The following is a 19,870-nucleotide window of genomic DNA, read 5'->3' as shown; positions in this document are numbered from 1 at the left end:
GCAAGTCAAGTCATTATGCTGTATACCTTAAACTTATACAGTGCTGTATGTCAATTGTATCTCAATAAAACTGAAATTTAAAAAAAAGAATATTCCAGGACTCTAGTTTCCAGGAGCTATGTGTTGGCACATAGTAAATGCTCACATATTTGTTGATGTGTTGAATAAATGTACTGTTTTGTGAATACTGTTACATTCAATTAAATGCCATTTCTAAACAAGCAAGCTAAGGTTTAGAAGGGTCAGGTTATTTGCCCAAAGTTACATGCCTACTAAATTTCAGAATTAGGATTAGAGCCCAGGATTTCTCCCATGCCAGAAACCCAGCTAGCTCTTCATCAGACACCACATGGCCTTGTGTTTATGTGATCAAATGCCAAAGCCAATGGCTATGTAATTCAACACCCTCTTCTGTTGGAATTTATTCCTAGAGTGAAATCTCTGTGTTGTCAGAGATTATTATTGAAAAGTAGGATTAAATGTGGTAGTTGGGTTTCTTAGCCTCCCTAGTTAGACTATGATGGATGAAAAATGCTTGAGAACCAAACATTTAGAGGCCCAAGTACCTCTGTGTATCTTAGAATCATTTTGCTGTTCCATGTGTAGGTATATATTAAATATTTGTTATATGTTGGCATTGTGCTAGTGGCTGAGAAAGACATCCAGAAATATGACCTTTGACTGGGGTGACCATACATCTGGGTTTCCAGGGGCAGTCTGTTTTACACTTGTTGCCCCCTTGTACTTATTTATAGCACCCCGCATTTCATTATCTCAAAAGAGTTCTGGCTTGGATGATAAATTATATGGTCACCTTACCTTTGGTAGAATTTCAAGAGGCTTTCAAAAACATTGGTAAAAGAAGAAATATAAAAATTAGAAAAAAATTCACAAATTCCTTTCTGTCTATGGTAAGCAGCTTCCATAATGTCTCCCAATGATCCCTGTCTCCTGGTACCCATGTCCTTGTGGAATCTCCCCACTTAGAGTGTGGGCTGGATCTAGTGACTTGCTTCTAAAGAATGGAATTCAGCAAAAGTTATAAAAATAGAAGAAAATATGGTTTTCAGGGGTCAGTTTGCAACCATTTAGGGGAATCATTCCACCTCACCATAGAGACATGAATACAAATAATATAATCATGATTATTGATAATTCCCAGGCTTATGGGGGAGCACAGTAAACATGAAACTTGTGACACTAGAACTTTTTATTAATTGTCTTTTGCTAGTATAACAAATTACCACAAACTTAGTAGCTTAAAACAATATAAATTTATTATATTACAGTTCTGGAGGTCAGAAGTCTGACACAGTTATCACTGGGCTATAATCAGGACATGGGCACAGCTACATTTCCTTTCTCAAGACTCTAGGAAATAATCCATTTCCATGCCACTTCCAGCTCCTAAAGCCCACCTGCATTCCTTGGTTTGTGGCCCCTTCCTCCTTCAAAGCCCACAGTAGTGGGTTGAGTTCTTCCCACATTGCATCACTCTAACTCCTCTTCTGCCTCCTTCTTCCACTTTCAAGGACCTGATTACATTGGGCCCACCCACATAATCCAGGATAATCTTCGTATTTTAATGTCAGCTGATTATCGAATTTAATTCCATCCAACATGTTAATTCCCCCTTTGTCCTGTAACATAACATATTTACAGGTTCTGGGGACTATAATTTGAACATTTGAGAGGGGGTCATTATTCTGCCTACCACAACTTTGTTTTCCAAAGTGTGTTTTGGGGAACACCAGTTCAATGAGATGATATGAGGAAAGGGTTCCATGGGGAAATATGTTTGGGACATGCTGCATATCATAACTCAGTTTTGGAACTTCACAAGAAAGTTTTACAATGAAGAAACCTGGCCAACTAACTGGAAGATACAACCCATTCTTTTCTCAAAGCAACTGATAACATTCAACAGTTATTCTGGCCTCTGCTTGCCGTTAGCTCACTTTGTGATCCTGAACCAGCCTTGCAGCCCTCTCTACTAAATGAGGGGAGGTGGGGCTCAGATGTTATCTACTCCACTATTTTATGTTTCCTAGAATGATGAAAAAGTTTCCTTCCAAACCTGAGATTCTATGAGTCACTTCAGCAAATATTTAACACACATTACTCTGCAGGTAAAAACAGAGTTCAGTTTTGGGAATAAAATAATGGTAAAATGAAGCCCTCCTCTCAGGGAGGTAAGTCTCCAGTGAGGGACACAGACATGAAAACAAAAATCTATAATATGCATGACAGGTGCCCTAACAGAGGTACTTACAGAGTGCAGAAGCATCATGGAAGATGGATGGTCAGCTCCATGGAGATGGTGGGAGAGGATGGAGTTTGCATTTAAAGGGAAGCAGGAGTTCACCTGAGAGGGAAAGAAAGCACAAGAGAGAGTCTGAATGAGAGAGTTCTTACTATAATTTAGAAAATGTACTTGGAGCGTGCTTTCAGTGGACTCAGTTGGATTCTTCAAGCCAAATGACCGGACCTGGATTCAGATCCAAAAGAAATTATCCTTTCCCATCATTAGTATCCACTGGACAATTTCTGCCTGACCTTATCAGAGAGCACTACTTCCTAACATCATCAAGGCCCTTTGGGAAACAGGTAGAAAGAGTCATCCTATTCCAGGAACAGCCTAGCCTTTCTTTGGCACTAAGAAAATTAACAGGCATGATATATTCAGGCTAAAAAATTTGCACCAAATTATAGACCTTGCTTTGCATGTCTTAGGGCTTTTTCATGTTTATTTTCAACGGAAGTGTATTATGTTTTTTCTCTGAGCCTTTTGTCAACAGCGTGACAAAGACAGCGTGAGTGTTTCTAAATTACCTTTGCCTCTTGCACGACTGGAAGAGAAAGTCATGAAGGTTGGGTATCTGTTCATTAACAAGAATATGGGAGTACATTTATTGCTTTAATCTGGACAAATTTTTTTACCTAGTTCCATTTACCGTTGTCGGATTTTAATGGAAGGCCACCCGTATTTAGTTGTTATTGCCATTGTTTCTAAGAATGGAAAGGGCTCAAAAGGGCAATAAGAAAATGTGTTCTTGTATGGAAAACTCAGCAAAATAAATAAATATGAACATAATAATGGTAACGCTTAACCAAAGCATTAGACCTCAAAAGAAGACCTCAAAAGAAGACCTCATATATCTCCTTGGAGATGGGGATAAAAATAAAACACGAGGGAGCTAATGATTGTTAAACTGCTGCTTTGTGCAAAGTATTGGGTTAGACTCTTTCCTCGCTTTATTTAATCCCAAGGCAATTCTTTGCATTTGGCCAAACTCCTGTAAATCTATCCCTAGCAAGAGCATCACACAAGTCTGTAAATGCAAATAGGCTCAAACCAATATTAATACTTATAATGTAAACCATGCATGCCCTTCTGTGCCCTTTCTACTGGATCTCTAGGATGCTGGAGTGTTTCTTCTAAGCTCACAGCGTCCTCCTCAAGCTCTGGGCACTCCAGGAGGCCTGTTGCCCATGAAAACATTTGAAGTCAGCACCTCACCTCAGGCACCCTCTACTGGCTGCCCTTGGGAGAAAACTGGTGTTTCTGCCAAGCATCTCACCCTATGAAACTCCAAAAATTATCAGCTCTTAAATGGCCAAAGTAGGCCTTGTTTGCTGCTGTACTCACTATACCACAGCCATGCTAAGCTCCACACAGGAGTATGGGGAATGTCCACCCACTATGCGTCTCATTTTGAATCCTGGGCCCCAAAGGTTAATCTTCAGGGCTATATGAAAACATCCCCGCAAATTCTGGTCACCATAACCTCCAGTTTAGACACAGCCTTGAGACTGAGACCTGATGCTTAAAAGCCATCATCCAACACAGGCTCCATATAATCCTCACCTTTCCCTCCCCACACTCAGGCACCTGCAAAAACCTCTGCTCTCATTCTCCTTGGACCAAAATCCCTCATGCCAAGTGATTCCTAGCAGGATAGGTCCACGGATTCATCAGATCACAAAGACATCTATGAATGCCAACTTTTGCTCACATGGGACTCCAGCTATATACGAATAAGACACCTGAGCTTCAGAAAGGTTAATAAATTGACCCGGCTGGTAAAGGTTGTGGTTGAAATTGGAGCCCCAGGTCTACCTAACTCCCAGTTACACCATCTCAGAGAACTCATTAAGCACAGTCCATGTGGTACCCCTGCAAAGAACCTTTAGTTTTATCAAAGTACAAGCCTTCTTATTTTATTTCTGATGGTCAGGGTACATCTCAGGGTTTAATCTAGGTTCTCCATTTAAGATTTGGAGGCCTGAAGTCCAGATACTTCAGGACATGTTCTTTTTTATTATTATTATTGAAGTAGAGTTGATTTACAATGTTGTGTTAGTTTCAGGTGTATAGCAAAGTGATTCAGATACATATATATTCTTTTCCTTTATAGGTTATTACAAAATATTTAGTATAGTTCTCTGTGCTATACAGTGGGTCCTTGTTGATTGTCAATTTTATAAATAGTAGTGTGTATATATTAATCCCAAACTCCTAATTTATCCCTCCCCCCCTTTCCCCTTTGGTAACCATAATTTTGTTTTCTATGTCTGTGGGTCTATTTCTGTTTTGTATATAAGTTCATTTGTATCATTTTCTTAGATTCCACATATAAGCAATATCATATGATATTCGTCTTTCTTTATCTGGCTTACTTCACTTGGTATGATAATCTCTAGGTCCATCCATGTTGCTGCAAACGGCATTATTTCATTCTTTTTATGGCTGAATAATATTCCATTCTTTTTAATGGATGAATAATATTCCACATATATATATATATATATATATATATATATATATATATATCCATTCATCTGTCAGTGCACATTTAGGTTGCTTCCATGTCTTGGCTATTCTAAATAGTGCTGCAATGGACATAAAGGTACATGTATCTTTTTGAATTATGATTTTCTCCGGATATATACCCAGGAGTGGGATTGCTAGATTATATGGTATCTATCTCTATTTTAGAGAATAAATGTTCTTAATGATTTCTTGCTTACATATCATCAATTAAGAGGAGCCGTCCCATGGAGATATCCTGCCTATGCACTATTTTACAGGGCTCTTCACTTTCTCCCCTAGTGGTTACGTGGAAGCTCTAAACTGTTGGAATTCACATCATCATTGACCAGAGATTCAAACTGTAGTCATCTGTAAATGTTCACATCTTTTGGACCTTTTGAGAAGAGTGTAGCAAGATGCCTATAACCCACAAGGAGAAAACAAGAAGACATCTCCCAGGTAACAGCAAAGGCAGCAGCAACAAGCTGACCTAGCCTATGTCTACTAGGAATGTTGCTAACATGCCTGCAATTGATATGTCAGAAGTTAAATGTTTAATCTGGAAAAAGGAAGTTGTTCTGGGGGAAGATAATTCTTTATCTTCTGTGTAAGCCTTGTTGAAAAATGTATACTTTCAAGATATCCTAGAGGCATTGCATTGCTTGTTTCCTAGTGAGATTCTTTGGCTTTTAAGACAAAAAGGAAATCTTTCCAATTTTATGAGTGAGGCTTGCCTTTGTTTTCCTCGGAAGCCATGGCTTATTGAAAAGGGAATCCTGAATCCGGCAATGCTGAGAAAAACACTCTTCTCAAATTCAACTTAAAGCCAATTAAGGAAAAACCTGGTACGAGATTAAATGCAAGAAGTCAAGGAGTCCAACCTTGGGGACGTAGACCCTGCCTTTGTCAAGATGAGCCCTTGGTAAGTTCTTCTCTATACAAGAATGTCAGCTAGTACATAGAGAAGGAAATATCAAATTACAAATTCATTTTTCAGCTACTAATGAAATAATTGATTTAGGCAGGGATTATCAATGATACCAAGACCCTTAGGTGAAAGGTTGATGGTGAACTGGATGTTGACCTGATGGCAAAATATCACCCACAGCCTACATGCTGGTCACAAAGGGGACTGTCACTTCACAGGGGTGGGATCAAGTGCCACTACCTAATTGCCTCCCAAAGTGATTAAATATGAAGGACACAGTATCATCCATGAAGTGTTCTTGAGAAAACATTTACCTTGGATCTATTCAAATGTGTAGATCTAATTTTCAGTTTATGTAGGACTTAGGAATAAGAAAACTAACACCATGAAGAAGCAATCAGAAAATTCAGAAGGAGAGACTTTTGACAGAACAATTAACCCCAGTTTCTCTGAAATCTTCAACAAGTCAATGACATTTAAAAAAAATAGAGCGAGACTGTATGAGATTTAAAAAGATTTAAGAGACATAACCACATGTGATGTACGAACAGTGATCAGATCCTGCTTTAGACAACCCAACTGTAATATTAGGGGGCAGTTGGAGAAATTTGAGTATGAACTGGTTATTTGACTATTTGAAGAGACTATTATTTGGATTAGCTGTGAAAATTATGTGATTTTATATAGGAAAATGGCCTTTACTTTTTAGATATGTATGCTGAAGTTTTCATGGCTGATATGACATCGTGTCTGTAATTTGCTTTAAATTTCAGGACAAAGATAGACATACAATCAATGTGGAAAATGTAAACAATCGTTAAATCTACACGATGGGTATATGAGAGTTCATTATATTCTTCTCTCTACTGTTTGACATTTGTTCTAATTATTTTTAAAAATATGTATGCTCAGAATGGCTTTGGGCTCTGGAGAAGAGGAAGCTCAAGGGTTCCAGGGAGACTGCCCTTCCTTGGTTGCTTTGAAAACCCAATGAGAGCCTCAGGGCATCCTGGAACATTACTGCTGTGAGAACCTCCCCATCATCAAGCCCATCTCCTGCTCATCTGACAGAGGAGAAATGTAATTCCAGAGAGGCAAAACGATTTTCCCCAAATCCCACAGCTCATAGGTCTGTGATCTGGGAGCAGAAATCAGGCCTCCTGATTACACATCCAGCCCCTTTCCACTACGCGCAGCACCCAACAGCTCTGCAGCCTCTGAGCTTTTGACCATAGGTGGAAATGGAGCCAGATCTGTAGAGGCTTTGCCCTCAGCTGCACTTAGACTGGCTGGTTTGAGACAAGGTTGGGTAGGGTGCAAGCCTTCGCCAAGAGAGTGTGTGACAGCACAAAAGGAAACACACAGTGTGAGAGCATACACTTGAATGAGTAAGAGCAACTTTGAAAGTCCCTGTTGGATTTCTTCTTCCTAATGATAAGAGTGAAAAGAGGCAGGCTTTGGGGTCACACCGAGCATTTAGCCCCCTTTTTATGAGAGTTATTTAACTTCCCTGATTACCAGTTTCTTCATCTATAAAATGGAAATAGCGATACAAAGGGGGACCTGGGAAAAAGAAACTGCTTATCACAAGCGATTGCACATAGTAGATGTTAAATAAATGCCATTTCGCTCCCTTTGCCTTTAACCAAATAAAGGGATCAACTGAAATGAAAGAAAGATGCTGAGCTGGGCATTGTGTATCTTATCTTTCGGGTGGCCATTTAATAACTTCTGCTCTCCTGCTGTGCACATTTCTCACATTTTCTTTGCCTAGAGAAACATTTGGTTATCAAAATATGCACCTCATATTAGCTCAGGAAACCAAAAAAGGGACAAAAAAGATTTTCATTCTGTTGCTGCAATAAAGGTTTCCTTCTCTAGCGATAATCAACTCTGCATAATTAAAATCGCTCAGACTGCTGAACTAATTTTCAGACTGGAAGTTTCTTCCTGTAGCAACACTTACAAGCAAAGTTTCTACTGTGAATGAATTTAATCGTGAGTCTAATTACAATTTTAATGAATATCTCCAGCCCTGCATGTAAACTTGCTCTCTAAGGCTTTGCTATCTGTTAGGGTATTTTAAGGTCTTTTCATTTTTAATATAAAGGAATGTGTTGGCACAATGAATGTGCAGTAAAGAAATGTTCTTTCTGCTTTAGTTTGGTTTTGTTTTGATGACCAAGTGAGAAAATGTAAAATGTCTGATATTTTAAAGAGCATTTTCAGTTTGGGTGGTTCACCTTTAGTTTCTGTGTGAACTGTCCTCTTTAGGATGGAAAGAGCTTGCAACACCACCTGCAATCCATTTGCAATTTGGCATGATTATCTCATTTCATGAATTTCCAGAAAATCAGAATTCCAATTTGCCTTAGAGCTCAATCTATTCTGGAAATACAAGGACTTTTTATAAAGAGGTAGAAAAGAGGGAAAGTGAACATTCCTTCCTTAAAAATATATTAAAAAGGAAAGACAAACACAAAATTAAAAACGACCACACTGAGTCACTCAAATAATCAAAGATGCCTTTCTAAGAAAAAAACAAATAAAACTCTACCTGATTAAACGCAGCATTTTTATAATGCAGAAAAACTGGAAACCACCTAGATTAATTAGTGAAATAAATTGTCATGTGTTAGAAGACTATGTGTTAGTGACACAATGTTTTTTCTCTTTTTTAATTTTTATTTTTATTACAAAAATAATACATGTTCATTTAGAAAAAATCAAATACAGGTAATTAGAAAGATTTTTTTAAAATACATTACCCATTGTCTCACAACCTAGAATTAAGTATTGTTAAAACTGATGTATCAGGAGACCTACAAGATGGTGGAGGAGTAAGACGTGGAGATCATCTTCCTCCCCACAAATACATCAGAAATACATCTACATGTGGAACAACTCCTGCAGAACACCTACTGTATGCTGGCAGAAGACCTCAGACTTCCCACAAGGCAAGAAACTCTCCACGTACCTGGGTAGGGCAAAAGAAAAAATAAAAAAACAGAGACAAAAGAATAGGGACAGGACCTGCACCTCTGGGAGGGAGCTGTGAAGGAGGAAAGGTTTCCACACACTAGCAAGCCCCTTCACTGGTGGGGGGACGGGTGGCCAGTGGCAGGGGGGGAAGCTACAGAGCCACGGAGGAGAATGCAGCAACAGGGGTGCAGAGGGCAAAGTGGAGAGATTCCCGCACAGAGGATTGGCTCCGACCAGAACTCACCAGCCTGAGAGGTTTGTCTGCTCACCCGCTGGGATGGGTGGGGGCTGGGAGCTGAGGTCGGATCCCAGGGAGAAGACTGGGGTTGGCTGTGTGAACACAGCCTGAAGGGGGTTAGTGCACCATGGCTAGCCAGGAAGGAGTCTGGGAAACAGTCTGGGCCTGCCTAAGAGGCAAGAGACCATTGTTTTGGGGTGCACCAGGAGAAGGGATTCAGAGCACCTCCTAAAAGAGCTCCAGAGACAGGAACGAGCGCGGCTATCAGAGCGGACACCAGAGACAGGCATGAGACGATAAGGCTGCTGCTGCAGCTACCAAGAAGCCTGTGTGCAAACACAAGTCACTATCCACACCTCCCCTCCCGGGAGCCTGTGCAGCCCACCACTGCCAGGGTCCCGTGATCCAGGGACAAGTTCCCTGAGAGAACACACAGCGCACCTCAGGCTGTTACAACATCACACTTGCCTCTGCCACTGCAGGCTCCCCCCACATTCCGTACCCCTCCCTCCTCACAGCCTGAGTGAGCCAGAGCCACCTAATCAGCTGCTCCTTTAACACCATCCTGTCTGGGCGGGTAATAGACACCCTCAGGCAACCTACATGCAGAGGTGAGGCGAAATCCAAAGCTGAACCCAAGAGCTGTGAGAACAAAGAAGAGAAAGGGAAATCTCTCCCAGCAGCCTCAGGAGCAGTGGATTAAATTTCCACAATCAGCTTGGTATACCCTGCATCTCTGGAATACCTGAATGGACAACAAATCATCCCAAAATTGACATGGTGGACTTTGGGAGCAACTGTAGACTTGGGGTTTGCTTTCTGCATCTGATTTGTTTCTGGTTTTATGTTTATCTTAGTTTAGTATTTAGAGTTTATTATCATTGATTTGGTTGCTCTCTTCCTTTCTTTTCATATATAGATTTTTTTTTTTCCTTTTTCTCTTTCTGTGAGTATTTGTATGCTTCTTTGTGTGATTTTGTCTGTATAGCTTTGCTTTTACCATTTGTCCTAGGGTTCTTTCTGTCTGGTTTTTTTTTTTTTTTTCCGTATACTTTTCAGCACTTGTTATCACTGGTGGATTTGTTTCTTGGTTCGGTTGCTCGCTTCTTTCTTTCTTTCTTTCTTTCTTTCTTTTTCTTTTTTTTACTTCCTTTAAATTTTTATTATTTTAAATCATGTTTTAAACTTTTATTTTAATAACTTTATTTTATTTTATTTTTCTTTCTTTCTTTCTTTCTTTCTCCTTTTTCTTCTGAGCCATGTGGCTGAGAGGGTCTTGGTGCTCCAGCCGGGAGTCAGGCCTCTACCTCTGAGGTTGGAGAGCCGAGTTCAGGACATTGGTCCAGCAGAGGTCTCCTGACTCCACGTAATATCAAATGACGAAAGCTCTCCCAGAGATCTCCATCTCAATGCTAAGACCCAGCTCCACTCAACGACCAGCAAGTTACAGTGCTGGATACCCTATGCCAAACAACTAGCAAGACAGGAACACAACCCCACCCATTAGCAGAGAGGCTGCCTAAAATCATAATAAAGTCACAGGCACCCCAAAACACACCACCAGACGTGGTTGTGCCCACCAGAAAGACAAGATATAGCCTCATCCACCAGTCCCCTCCACCAGGAAGCCTACACAACGCACTGAACCAACTTTCGCCACTGGGGGCAGACACCAAAAACAACGGGAACAACGAACCTGCAGCCTGTGAAAAGGAGACACCAAACACAGTAAGTTAAGCAAAATTGGAAGAGAGAGAAATATGCTGCAGATGAAAGAGCAAGGAAAAAACTCACCAGAGCAAACAAATGAAGAGGAAATAGGCAGTCTACCTGAAAAAGAATTCAAAGTCATGATAGTAAAGATGATCCAAAATCTTGGAAAGAGAATGGAGAAAATACAAGAAACGTTTAACAAAGACCTAGAAGAACTAAAGAGCAAACAAACAATGATGAACAACATAATAAATGACATTAAAAATTCTCTAGGAGTAAAAAATAGCAGAATAACTGAGGCAGAAAAACAGATAAGTGACCTGTAAGATAAAATAGTGGAAATAACTACCGCAGAGCAGAATAAAGAAAAGAGAATGAAAAGAATTGAGGACAGTCTCAGAGACCTCTGGGACAACATTAAACGCACCAACATTTGAATAATACAGGTCCCAGAAAAAGAAGAGAAAAAGAAAGGGACTGAGAAAATATTTGAAGAGATTATAGTTGAAAACTTCCCTAATATGGGAAAGGAAATAGTCAATCAAGGCCAGGAAGCACAGAGAGTCCCATACAGCATAAATCCAAGGAGAAATATGCCAAGACACATATTAATCACACTATCAAAAATTAAATACAAAGAAACAATATTAAAATCAACAAAGGGAAAACAACAAATAACATACAAGGGAATCCCCATAAGGTTAACAGCTGATCTTTCAGCAGAAACTCTGCAAGCCAAAAAGGGGTGGCAGAACATATTTAAAGTGATGAAAGGGAAAAACCTACAACCAAGATTACTCTACCCAGCAAGGATCTCATTCCGATTCGTCAGAGAAATTAAAACCTTTACAGACAAGCAAAAGCTAAGAGAATTCAGCACCACCAAGCCAGCTATAGAACAAATGCTAAAGGAACTTCTCTAGGCAGGAAACACAAGACAAGGAAAAGAACTACAATAACAAACCCAAAACAATTAAGAAAATAGTAATAGGAACATACATATCGATAATTCCCTTAAATGTAAACGGATTAAATTCCCCAAGCAAAAGACATAGACTGGCTGAATGGATACAAAAACAAGACCCATATATATTCTGTCTACAAAAGACCCATTTCAGACCTAGGGACACATACAGGCTGAAAGTGAAGGGATGGAGAAAAATATTCCATGTCAATGCAAATCAAAAGAAAGCTGGAGTAGCAATTCTCATATCAAACAAAATAGACTTTAAAACAAAGACTTTTACAAGAGACGAAGGACACTACATAATGATGAAGGGATCAATCCAAGAAGAAGATATAACAATTGTAAATATTTATACATCCAACATAGGAGCACCTCAGTACATAAGGCAAATGCTAACAGCCATAAAAGGGGAAATCGACAGTAACACAATCATAGTAGGGGACTTTAACACCCCACTTTCACCAATGGACAGATCAACCAAAATGAAAATAAATAAGGAAACACAAGCTTTAAATGACACACTAAACAAGATGGACTTAATTGATATTTATAGGACATTCTATCCAAAAACAACAGAATACACTTCCTTCTCAACTGCTCATGGAACATTCTTCAGGACAGATCATATCTTGGGTCACAAATCAAGCCTTGGTAAATTTGAGAAAATTGAAATCGTATCAAGTATCTTTTCCGACCTCAATGCTATGAGACTAGATATCAATTATAGGAAAAACACTGTAAAAAATACAAACAAATGGAGGCTAAACAATATGCTACTAAATAACCAAGGGATCACTGAAGAAATCAAAGAGGAAATCAAAAAATACTTAGAAACAAATGTCAATGAAAACACGACAACCCAAAACCCTTGGGATGCAGCAAAAGCAGTTCTAAGAGGGAAGATTATAGCAATACAATCTTACCTCAAGAAACAAGAAACATCTCAAATGAACAACCTAACCTTACACCTAAAACATTTAGAGAATGAAGAACAGAAAAACCCCAAAGTTAGCAGAAGGAAAGAAATCATAAAGATCAGATCAGAAATAAATGAAGGGGCTTCCGTGGTGGCGCAGTGGTTGAGAATCTGCCTGCCAATGCAGGGGACACGGGTTCGAGCCCTGGTCTGGGAGGATCCCACGTGCCACGGAGCGACTGGGCCCGTGAGCCACAATTGCTGAGCCTGCGCGTCTGGAGCCTGTGCTCCGCAACAAGAGAGGCCGCGACGGTGAGAGGCCCGCATGCCGCGATGAAGAGTGGCCCCACTTGCCGCAACTGGAGAAGGCCCTCTCACAGGAACTAAGACCCAACACAGCCATAAATAAATAAATAAAATTTTTTAAAAAAAGAAAGAAATGACAAAGGAAACGATAGCAAAGATCAATAAAACTAAAAGCTGGTTCTTTGAGAAGATAAACAAAATTGATAAACCATTAGCCAGACTCATCAAGAAAAAAAGAGGGAAGACTCAAATCGATAGAATTAGAAATGAAAAAGGAGAAGTAACAACTGACACTGCAGAAATACAAAGGATCATGAGATTACTACAAGCAACTATATGCTAATAAAATGGAAAACCTGGAAGAAATGGACAAATTCTTAGAAAAGCACAACCTTCCGAGACTGAACTAGGAAGAAATAGAAAATATAAACAGACCAATCACAAGAACTGAAATTGAGACTCTCATTAACAGTCTTCCAACAAACAAAAGCCCAGGACCAGATGGCTTCACAGGTAAATTCTGTCAAACATTTAGAGAAGAGCTAACACCTATCCTTCTCAAACTCATCCAAAATATAGCAGAGGGAGGAACACTCCCAAACTCATTCTACAAGACCACCATCACCCTGATACCAAAACCAGAGAAAGATGTCACAAAGAAAGAAAAGTACAGGCCAATATCACTGATGAGCATAGATGCAAAAATCGTCCACAAAATACTAGCAAACAGAATCCAACAGCACATTAAAAGGATCATACACCATGATCAAGTGGGGTTTATCCCAGGAATGCAAGGATTCTTCAATTCACCCAAATCAATCAATGTGATATGCCATATTAACAAACTGAAGGAGAAAAACCATATGATCATCTCAGTAGATGGAGAAAAAGCTTTTGACAAAATTTAACACCCATTTATGATAAAAACCCTCCAGAGAGTAGGCATAGAGGGAACTTACTTACCTCAACATAATAAAGGCCATATATGACAAACCCACGGCCAACATCATTCTCAATGGTGAAAAACTGAAACCATTTCCTCTGAGAACAGGAACAAGACAAGGCTGTCCACTCTCACGACTATTATTCAACATAGTTTTGGAAGTTTTAGCCACAGCAATCAGAGAAGAAAAAGAAATAAAATAATCCAAATCAGAAAAGAAGAAGTAAAGCTGTCACTGCTTGTAGATGACATGATACTATATATAGAGATCCTAACGATGCTACCAGAAAACTACTAGAGCTAACCAATGAATTGGGTAAAGTAGCAGGATACAAAATTAATGCACAGAAATCTCTTGAATTCCTATACACTAATGATAAAAAATCTGAAAGAGAATTAAGGAAACACTCCCATTTACCATTGCAACAAAAAGAATAAAATACCTAGGAATAAACCTACCTAAGGAGAAAAAAGACCTGTATGCAGAAAACTATAAGACACTGATGAAAGAAATTAAAGATGATACAAACAGATAGCAAGATATACCATGTTCTTGGATTGGAAGAATCAATATTGTGAAAATGACTCTACTACCCAAAGCAATCTACAGATTCAATGCAATCCCTATCAAACTACCAATGGCATTTTTCACAGAACTAGAACAAAAAATTTCACAGTTTGTATGGAAACACAAAAGACCCCTAATAACCAAAGCAATCTTGAGAAAGAAAAATGGAGCTGGAGGAATCAGGCTCCCGGACTTCAGACTATAATACAAAACTACAGTAATCAAGACAGTATGGTGCTGGCACCAAAACAGAAATATAGATCAATGGAACAGTATAGAAAGCCCAGAGATAAACTCACGCACATATGGTCACCTTATTTTTGATAAAGGAGGCAAGAATATACAATGGAGAAAAGACAGCCTCTTCAATAAGTGGTGCTGGGAAAACTGGACAGCTACATGTAAAAGACTGAAATCAGAACACTCCCTACCACCATACACAAAAATAAACTCAAAATGGATTAAAGACCTAAATATAAGGCCAGACACTATAAAACTCTTAGAGGAAAACATAGGCAGAACACTCTAGGACATAAATCAAAGCAAGATCCTTTTTGACCCACCTCCTAGAGAAATGGAAATAAAAACAAAAATAAACAAAGGGCACATAATGAAACTTAAAAGTTTTGCATAGCAAAGCAAAGCATAAACAAGATGAAAAGACAGCTCTCAGAATGGGAAAAAAATATTTGCAGACGAAGCAACTGACAAAATATTACAAGCAGCTCATGCAGCTCAATATCAAAAAAACAAACAACCCAATCCAAAAATGGGCAGAAGAGCTAAATAGACATTTCTCCAAAGAAGATATACAGATTGCCAACAAACACATGAAAGGATGCTCAACATCACTAATCATTAGAGAAATGCAAATCAAAACTACAATGAGGTATCACCTCACACCAGTCAGAATGGCCATCATCAGAAAATCTACAAACAATAAATGATGGAGAGGGTGTGGAGAAAAGGGAACCCTCTTGCACTATTGGTGGGAATGTAAACTGATACAGCCACTATGGAGGACAGTATGGAGGTTCCTTTAAAAACTAAAAATAGAACTACTATATGACGACCCAGCAATCCCACTACTGGGCATACACCCTGAGAAAACCATAATTCAAAAAGAGTCATGTACCACAGTGTTCATTGCAGCTCTATTTACAATAGCTAGGACATGGAAGCAACTTAAGTGTCCATCGACAGATGAATGGATAAAGAAGATGTGGCATACATATACAATGGAATATTACTCAGTCATAAAAAGAAACGAAATTGAGTTTTCTGTAGTGAGGTGGATGGACCTAGAGTCTGTCCTACAGAGTGAAGTAAGTCAGAAAGAGAAAAACAAATACCATATGCTAACACATATATATGGAATCTAAAAAAAAAAAAAATTGTTCTGAAGAACCTAGGGGCAGGACAGGAATAAAGACACAACATAGAGAATGGACTTGAGGACAAGGAGAGTGGGAAGGGTAAACTGGGATGAAGTAAGAGCGTGGCGCGGACATATATACACTACCAAATGTAAAATAGACAGCTAGTGGGAAGCAGCTGCATAGCACAGGGAGATCAGCTCGGTGCTTTGTGACCACTTAGAGGGGTGGCATAGGGAGAGTGGGTGGGAGACGCAAGAGGGTGGAGATATGGGGATATATGTATATGTATAGCTGATTCACTTTGTTATACAGCAGAAACTAACACACCATTGTAAAGCAATTATACTCCAATAAAGATGTTAAAAAAAAGAAAAACTGAGGTATCCTCTTCTAGATTTTTATGTGTGTCTATATATTACATATATACATACATTCATATACAAATATATCCCATAGAAAAATGGCTTCACATTGCATTTACTACTCTGTAATCTGCTTTTATCACTTAATAGCATAGTGTAAACACCTTTCTGTGTCAATAATTATGTTTATGCGACATCAAAACAGACTGCAGAAATGCAAGCTCACCCTGCATTCTCCAGGCAAACTGACTATTCCTGTTTCTCGCAGCCAAATGGTTTGGAGCCCAATCCTCTGCTCTTGTAGCTTCCTCTGCCTAGAAGTCCCTTTCCCTGCCCTTTCCCCTCATCCCTTAGGCTCACTGTACTGCCCCTCTTTGGCGTTGCTGTGGACCTGGGGACTTAACACCCTAGAATCATGATCAGTCAACTCAGCTCCCTTGGATTTGTGAGACAATTAACTCACGACCCTGGAGGGAGAAATGAAACAGAAACTGTAGGGAAAGGAAGGAAAGAAACTGACATTCATAGTCATTGGTGAGACCAAGTGCTAGGTGTTTGCATGTCCATTACCATTTCATCCTTGCAGGGATGCCATGAGGTCGGTGGTAGCGGCTCCATTTATATGGATGTGGGAACCGAGCGTAAGGATGACACCCCCATGAACAATCCCAAACCGCCTGTAAGCTCACAGCGGTTGTAAAGCCGCAGAGAAAGCACTGGAGTTTACAACGCTGACTCCCAGCCCCTGACACCACCAGGACCTCTGCCCCTTCAGCTCCTGGATCCTGGGATGTCTGTGCCGTCCTTACAGCATGGATTCTTGCGGACCCCACATTTTTAGTGTCACTAGCTTCTAACTGCTAAGCTGTCTCTAGATAAACTCTTCTCACGTGAATGTACCAAAGCTGTAAGGGAGACCGGTCAAAAGACTTCTGGTTTCTATCTTAGGAGGAATGGACTTTACAGAGTGGAATTGTCCAAGTAGATGAAGGATGTTCAAAGGTACTGTATGTAAAAAAAGAGCACTCCATGTCTACCGTAGAAGGAAAAATCCTAAAGAGCTCATCTTCCAGAAAAGACTGCTTTGTGTGTTTGCAAGACAGGTGTTAATTCATAAGTTATAGCTGAAGATAAGTGAATCCGGCATGGTTTAGGGTCTCTGAACTTCCTAAGTCTCTAAGATATAGGGTGGTTTTTTTTTTAGAAAATAAAAGCAGTAGCTTTTTTTTTTTAAACATCTTTATTGGAGTATAATTGCTTTACAATGTTGTGTTAGTTTCTGCTGTGTAACAAAGTGAATCAGCTATATGTATACATATATCCACATATCCCCTCCCTCTTGCGCCTCCCTCCCTCCCTCCCTATGCCACCTCTCTAGGTGGTCACAAAGCACCGAGCTGATCTCCCTGTGCTATGCAGCTGCTTCCCACTAGCTAGCTATTTTACATTTGATAGTGTGTATATGCCAATGCTATTCCTTCACTTCGTCCCAGCTTACCCTTTCCCCTCCCCGTGTCCTCAAGTCCATTCTCTACCTCTGTGTCTTTCTCTGCTTCTCGACTTCATGCATCTGCAAATCCTGCTCGTTAGCTTTTTTGTATAACATGATTATGTGCTGTTGAGAGAAGTAATCTTTTCCAAATCCTCCCACTCCTTCCTCCTCAGGTTTATCTTGACCCTGACTTTCCCTCACCACTCCCCAGAATAGCCATATGTGAGGGATTATTCTAGAACATGAGGAAGGAATGCAGGCTACCCTAAACAATGGGAAGGACATGGAAAACTTCTTCCTAGAAGTATCTGTCCTTCTAGGACCCTAAAAATGCACAAGATGAAAAAGGACCTGAGGGTTCAAACCCAGGTCTACCTGGGTTCATGCTATAGTTTGAGGAAAAATAAAAATTTTTTTAATTTTCCAAATTAAATATATATATACATATATGGAAGATGGGAACAGAAATGGACAAAAAAACAAATTTCAAAAAGGAACTTCTATTTTATTAAATCAGTTTGCTGCTCTCCCTAAAACCATAAATTCTAGGAAGAAGCCAGCCAGTTGTTTCTGGATGAGATTTTGATTTTTTAAGGGTGACTGTGAGCCTAATAAAATGGAGAAAGGAATAAAACTAAGCTTTCTAAATCTAGGAAGTCTGGGGAAAGCAAATAACACAGCAAAAATGCAGAATGATTTGACCCCGGCCAACAGTGTAGATGTAATTTAAAAATACAATCAAGACAAAAAGTACCAAACATTACAACCACTGCAAATTTCCAAGCTACTGAAATCCTTTTTTTATGTATATTTTTTTAAAGTCTGGAATTGTCATGTATATGAACAGTAAGAGAAGCCCAATAATTTATTTCAGCTGTGACAAAAAAAGAGGCAAGAGTCTTCATGGAGAAACCGAACAGAGACCAATCAAGAGATCCAGATGGCATGAATCCTTGGGTCTTGAAGGAATTAGATAATGAACTTCGTGAATCATTGCCATTATTTTTATAAGTCAAATAGCAGGAGACTCTCTGGATGCCTTTTATTTGAAGGATTTTTGTTTTTCCTTTTTCTCTAGTCTTTTAATACAGTTTGAATCATGTTATGGGGAAAATTCCACCCAAATGAGATACAGTACCTGCCAATAACCAGCATCCATTCGAGATACAGATCCAGAAAAATTATACAACTTAAAATGCAGTCAGGGTAAAGCTTTGAAAAGTGCTAATGAGATTCCTCCAAGCTGGACCAGTTTCCAAGTTCTCAGGGAAGGCTGCTTGGCCATGCGGTATGATCCACGCTGGCTCACACAGAGGACTGTGCATGTGACAACAGGGGTTGGAAAGAACTGGGCTCGGTGTCAGGAGAGCATGGGTCTGTCTTCTCTTCCCATCCATGAGCTGGGTGACCTAGAGTGGGTAAATTAATGTTTCTGAGTATTGTAATCCTGAACTATGAAACCTGATAAATGAGCCCTATTAGGCCACTCACATCAAATTTAAACATTATAAAATGCCATCAATATATAAGCTAATGTTATCATTTTAACTGTTATTATTCTGAGAAAACTCCTGAAGATTTGGGGAGCAACGAAAATGGTTGCCATGCCAGGCAATCTGAAATATATGCTGAAAAACGTTTTGAAATGAGAAAAGACAATGCAAATTATATATATGGTAAATTTAAGACATCAGAGTGGGGAAAACTATCATTGTTGAGTATTCACTGTGTATCTGACCCTATGCTTTGGGCTTTACATATGTTATCCAAGTTTTAATCTAATGAAATCAAGTGATATCCCAGCTCCATTCTTCCAATGGGAGAACTCAGGCCCAGAGAGACTGAATTGTAAATCCAGGGTCTCATTAGTGGGTGATAGAAGAGCTGCAGTCCAACCCAAGAGGTCTGAATCCAGAAACTGTATACTTGACTAACACCAGACCCTGGCATGAAAGACAGAAAGAAAAACGCTGGCAATAGAAGGCAATAACAACAGTCTTATGCAAACCATCAAGACCAGTATTGATTTTATAAATAGAAAGTCAGTTAAAGCAGAGAATCATGAAAATGATACATGTAAAGTTTAAATATTTTGCTTTAATTTAAAATATATAAATATGCATTTATTTGATATTTGGAAGTTGTTTAGAAAAAGAAACATAGTTTTTTTTTTTTTAAAGTTTTATTTATTTATTTATGGCTGTGTTGGGTCTTTGTTTCTGTGCGAGGGCTTTGTCCAGTTGCGGCAAGCGGGGGCCACTCT

This window comes from Balaenoptera ricei, chromosome 5 (genome assembly GCF_028023285.1).
Source record: "Balaenoptera ricei isolate mBalRic1 chromosome 5, mBalRic1.hap2, whole genome shotgun sequence".
NCBI lineage: Eukaryota > Metazoa > Chordata > Mammalia > Artiodactyla > Balaenopteridae > Balaenoptera > Balaenoptera ricei.
The sequence above is the reverse complement of the archived record's forward strand: the minus strand, read 5'-3'. Positions refer to the sequence as shown.